Source organism: Callorhinus ursinus, unplaced genomic scaffold (genome assembly GCF_003265705.2).
Source record: "Callorhinus ursinus isolate GAN/ISIS: 27379988/994484 unplaced genomic scaffold, GSC_fseal_2.0 scaffold5, whole genome shotgun sequence".
Classification (NCBI taxonomy): domain Eukaryota; kingdom Metazoa; phylum Chordata; class Mammalia; order Carnivora; family Otariidae; genus Callorhinus; species Callorhinus ursinus.
The window spans coordinates 19,048,903-19,054,902 of NW_027397067.1; the positions used below are offsets into that span (position 1 = coordinate 19,048,903).

Genomic DNA, 6,000 nt, shown 5'->3' on the forward strand with positions numbered 1-6,000 from the left:
TAAATATCAGAGTGACCATTGAGAGAAGCTGCTAGTTATTTCCTAGTATGTTCCTCCCCAGCCATACCCACCATCTCCAGCCATTATTTCATAGCCTCCCATGCAGCTAAGTCCATCTAACCAACTCTGGCCAGCAAGGAGTGAAGGTAAAGGATGGTTCTCTTAAAGGAGAGTGACCATCCCTTTCCACCGTCCTGCTGTCTAGACCACAAGAGCTAGAAGACTCACTGAACCACATTTGGGAGTTAAGCATTGAGTATGGCAGAGAAGACAGAGCTCAGTTCTCTGGCACTACCAACTATACCTGCTTGTATTTCTACATGAGAAAGAAATTTCTTGTTCAAACCATTGAGATTTGGGGTTATGGGAAACAACAGCAACAACAAACCCACAGCCTAACAGTAACCTTAGATAGATACTAATATTATTTTCAAATTGCACTAAGATGGTAATTTTGTTAAAGCCACTATGAAGTTTGCTTGAACCTTTAATAAAATAATTTATGAAATTTACTATACTACCCAGAACAAGCTACCTGAAAGCTTCATATTCTACATTCCACTTTATCATAAAGAAGCTAATGCCCAGAGGCAGACTGGGAAGGTATTTGTTTGGCAAAGCAAATTCTAATCCTATAAATCAGTTATCTACTGAGCAATCATAGTGAAGATTAGACAGGTCACAAGATGACTTCATTTTCTGATCAGCAGTTCTATTTACACAGACAGAAAAACTTATGTTTTTGTAGCTCTCACAATATAAAGTTATGGAACAGTAACATCCTTCACGGATATTCAGGGAGTGGAAGTGATTATGTTTAATGGTATTAGCCAGAATGTATCCTGGTGCCATAAAATAAAGGCTCCATTATCAGATTGGGCTCCAAGAAGTGGCCCAGAAGCACATAAAACACTTCTCTTTCTACTAGCTCAGTGGCAGAGGGAATGCTGTTCCCCATGGAGTACTGCCTGCCTGGGAGTTCAGGTCAGTGGAATAGAGATCTACAGCATTGCATGCTTTTACCAAGCAAAGCAGGAGGCCTCAACACACAGAACAGACTGCAGGGAATAAAGCTTTTGGAATAAAGAGCTGATAATCAGCACTTAGGAGTTGGACTTTGAGCTAGTGCATAAGGAAAACTTAAGTTATTCTCCCATTAATAAGGGCCAAGAGCTCAAAGGAACTTCCAGAGAACACTGAAGAACTATTCTATAAACCACACACTGACTTGTGAAGCATAGGTTCAAAAACCAACCTTAGAACCCACTGTACATCTTTCATAATTCCCTAATGCCCCAAATCTATAGCTCACACGTTCCAGTCTATCATTCATGATCTGAGATGGTGCATTCTTGCTTTAGGCCCTTATGATGAATGGGGCCTGCCTGCTTTTGTTAAAGATGGAACAATGCTGAAGCTCTCATTCTCTGGACTACAGAGGACTCTCAAGGCTGAGGAAGAGTGAAATAGAGACAGGAGAATCAGAGAGTCTGATTATAGAGGCCTTGAAAGCCAGGCAAAGGATTCTGGATTTGATGTAGTTAGCAATAGGGAGCCAAAGTAGGTCTTTGAGCAAGGGAGTAACACACACAAAGTCTTATTTTAGTAAGATCATCGGAATGAGAATGGACTAGAGAAAGGTAGATCAGTTAGGAGAAAGCTACCTTAATCTGGGCTAAGATAAGGGAATCCTGAATAGGACTGGCGGCTATTGCAAGGGACAGCAGAGGACAAGCAGGATACTTTCTAAAGGAATTTAGTACGGAACTAAATTTGTGCTCTGGAAATGAGTAAGAGGGTAGCTGAAAACTTGAAACAAAGCTTATTAAAGAAGCAAACACAGTGAAGAAGAAGGCTGAATCCATGATTTACCTTCTAAATCAGGACTCTGCTCAGACTGAAATGGGATATTGCCTATTACTAGGCCAGAACAGCAGGTGCAAACAGGGTCGGTCTTGGGCAAATAGGGATTTCTGGCCATCCTACCTAAAAGGAGTTTTAACTACCACCAAGGAAGATAACTCAGATTCACATGACCACCTTGAGCTCTTGAACTCTAGCTCCAGGTTTCTAAAAGTTTAAAGACATTAAAAGGAAGACACCACTGGAGCATGAAGATAAAAAGCCGCTGTTGAGAGACAGAGGAAGAGCCAGAGAGGCAAGATGGAAAACAAATATGATGTCCCTGAGGTTCAAGCTGTTCTGAGTCACTGTATTTCTCACAGTCCTCTACTTTTCAATAGGTCACATTGGGGTCTCCTTGCTTATAGGATTTGAAGGACCAAACCGCCTTCTTAAACAAACCTTATTTCCTTCAAGTGTAATTCCTGGATCTCCATATCCCTTTTCCATGGAGGACTAGTGAACCAAGGAGGGGGTGGGGGCGGGTGTTGGGGGCAACAGGGTTGGGGATGGGGTGTAGATACAGCACGGACACTGACTAATCAGCATGCACCAGCTGGATAGTGGGCTATAACCAGCCCTGCACATATGTACCTATGGTCATGGGACAAAGGCAAAGTCCTTGGAGTTGCTCCCCTGAAGGGGAAATAACCACAAAGACAGGAAAGGAGTCTTCAACACGTGCAGGGCTGAGTGAGGACCGTGTGTGCAAGGTCCCAGCAGGCAGATCCAATACCAGTGGGCTCAAGTCCAACAAGCAACCCTAGCAGCAGGAATTATGTTCGCTCTCCTCCCCAGCTGAGATAGAGCAGGGCTGGGTGACCTTCTTGGTTCAGAGCCCACTTATCAATCCCCATAGTCTGTTCATTCCATACAATATTTATACGTTGTCTGCTAATGTTATGTGTGGTGTTATTTACTAAACCAAGCTATCAGAGGGGGTACACTCTGTTGGTCAATGTTCTTGGCACAGAGTAACATTACTTGTTGAATGAAGGCACACACCCATGGCCACTTTCTGTGCTTTGTTTTTTGTGGCAATCTAAAATTCCCCATCTTCCACTTTCTATTCCCTATGTTGTCTGCCTGCTTTTCCAAATGAGGACTTACCATCAGTGACTCATCACCTAGAGAAGGGAACCACAATTAGACTTCCAATTTTATCTACATAATCCACTTATTATCCTGAAACTATCAGTTCCCCAAACAAGATTAAACCTTCAGTTTTCCTTAAGAGCAATTATCTTCTGTATCTAAACCAGTGACAGAATGTCAAGTACTTTGTCCAGTCAAGCAGAGCTGGGTTAGAATCCCAACTGTGCCCTTACAATGACCTTGGGTTAGTTAGCTCTGAACTTGAGTTACCCAGTCATACTTCATTTAGCTTATCTGTAAAATGGGCATACCCCAAACTGCATCATGTTAATATAAACATTTCTAAAAACATTAAGTATTGGGAAGTATTAGCTATCTTACCACCTGTTGAGTACTTACTAAGTGCCAAGAACCATACAATAACCTGCTACTGCATTTAATTCACACAAAACTTGAAAGGTTCTATTATTATCTCCATTATCCCAGATAAGGAAACTGGAGGGTCAGAGAGGTTAAGGAGCCTGCCCCAGGTAACGCAGCTAACTGTGGCAAAGCAGAAATTGAAACCCAGGCAGTTGAACTTCCAGACTTTTAAACATTATGCTCATTGACTGGCATGAAGAAGGTACAGAGAACTATCTCAAAAAAAAAAAATCATACCCATTTTGATTTGTCAGCGTTCCCAGAAGTTGCTTCATGGTCTTAGATCATTTATCACACATACAAAAAAATTCTAATTTCATATGATGCAGAAGATCCTTAAGTTTTGCCTCCAATATACCACAGTATAACAACTAAGTCTGTTTCCAGGAATTCACAGAACGAGAAGAATTGTGCTATTTGCTTGCATAGGAGTCTTACTCACTGAACTTTGTTGATCACAGGAGTGTTTGACTTGCATTTGTAATCCCTGAAACCCTGACAGTATCAATATTGGAAGTTTTTCTATGCTTCATTTCTTCATGTATTTTTAAATTTTTCTTGTAAAGTTCATTTAATATAGCTATCCAAAAAGGTATTACTCTTGTCAGATTTTCCTTGTCTGATTTTTTCCCCCAAGATGCTTAAGTTTGCCATTTACTAAGCATCTATTATACAATTGGCAGGATACAACTGTTGCTTGTTTATGTAGGAAGAGGACTGAGCTCATTAGCTGCTCTCAGGAAGAATGCTGATCTGCCCCGAGTGGTTTTTTTTTTTTTTTTTTTTTTTACTCACGTGCAGAGTCCTACAAATGAGAATCCCTTAGACTCAACCAAGACCTACAAAATTTTTTACCAAAATGCAAGAAATGGGGCTGCTCCATAATTAACAAAACCTAAATCTATTACTTAAAGGAGAAAAAGTGAGGTGGTTTAGAATTTTAACCATAGGCAACAAAGATCACACCAAGTAACTATGCCACCACGTCATGCCATCAGGTTCTTATTAGCTGAAGAGCTAGACGTCCAGAAAGTAGTTCCTGAGTGAAGCAAAGTAATCCCAAACCTAAGCAGCATTTCTGTCTTTGGCGATGAGAAGTTAAAAACCCCCATTTCTGGTGGGAGTGTGCTCAGACACTTCCGGTTTTTAAGACGCTTTAGGCTTTTACAGCAATGGACAGGTAAGGCTACCTTCAGTTTCTCAGATGTTTCAGCTTTTTTCTCCAACTTTCAGACATCTGGTAATTTATACATTTGGGACTAACTTAATATGTAGCAGCCAAAGGGAAAACATCCAATTGATGCTTTCATTGCAGAACAGAGAAAGTAGTGTAGCTTCCTCCAGAAAAGTTCCAGTTGCAGCAAATTCTAGAAGAAAAAGTCACTGCCTTTGGCTGCCATTTCCTCTACGTGGTGCTTAGGAAAGTGCATGCACCTGCTCAGCTGAACCAGGTCTGCTAACTTGGTCATCATTGAGCACTACACACTGAAATAATTAAGGACGGGACCACAGCTGAGTGGAGGAATGCAGTCCTAGGTCACATGGGTGTGTCAACCTGTGATCTAGGATTATCACATGGCCTGACATCAGCCAAGGGAGTCCAGTCATGAAACCTGGCTCCCTTGCCTAGATCTCCAGGGGCAATAACGAATGACAGGACCGTGAAGCCTGAACCGTGTGTGGTTAGGAGACTAAAAAGCAGCCCTTGAGATGTTCACTCCTTTCTCTTTCTCCCAGGAACACCAGGGTGGAAAAATTGGGATTGTATTACCATCCATAGCCCTTATCTGAACCAATGCCTCTACCCCCATCCTGTAGCCCCTAGAACTGAGGACAGGGTTTTTTTTGTTTGTTTGTTTGTTTGTTTGTTTTTTAATTTCCTCTGCAAGCACCGTACTTGGGAGAAATGGTGAAGGCAGGGCCTAGATTCTTTAGGAGACAAAGGAAAACATTTCTTTTTCCAGGGTCATATTTCTAAGTTCTTCTTTACACTTTTCTTTACACTATTCCTAGTAAGAACAACTTTTCCTTAACACTGGACACTACCTGGTAATAACCCACATCTAGGTGAAAGTCTTCCTCAACTAGTAGTTATGGAAAGATAAAGATTTAAGACCCTGGTTTTCCTGCTCTGTAAAAAGCAACTGAATTAGATGAGCTATTTAAGGTTCTTCCTGCTTTAAAATGCAGTAAGGCCATAATTCCCAGATTCAAAGAACGACCCCTGCAAATCTGAGCAAAGCACATGTTGTAGAGTCCACATCAAGCCTTTGGGATAAGAAGTGCACAGTCATACTCTGCTTCGGACCCAGTCCTGTGCCTCCTTATGAAAGGCAAACACAAAGTATCCTAACCTATCCTAACACAGGGAGATGGGGAGCTAGCTGTCTTTCCCTTCTATATTCTTCCCTTCAGAAAAATGCCCATAATTTTACTGTTGGCTGCTTTTATTCTGCTTATTTGGAGTTGGTTCATTTGCATTGCTCAGATTTGACAATCTTCCTAATAACCACTACCTAGGCGCGCGCGCGCGCACACACACACACACACACACACACACACACACACACACACACACAC

The 6,000-nt window shown here is 41.6% G+C and overlaps 1 protein-coding gene across 1 annotated transcript in view; it reads right to left on the bottom strand.

Moving 5' to 3' along the window:
* Positions 1-6,000, bottom strand: part of CPA6 (carboxypeptidase A6) — a 355,796-nt gene that overhangs the window by 349,181 nt on the left and 615 nt on the right. The gene's annotated exons all lie outside the window — the stretch shown is intronic.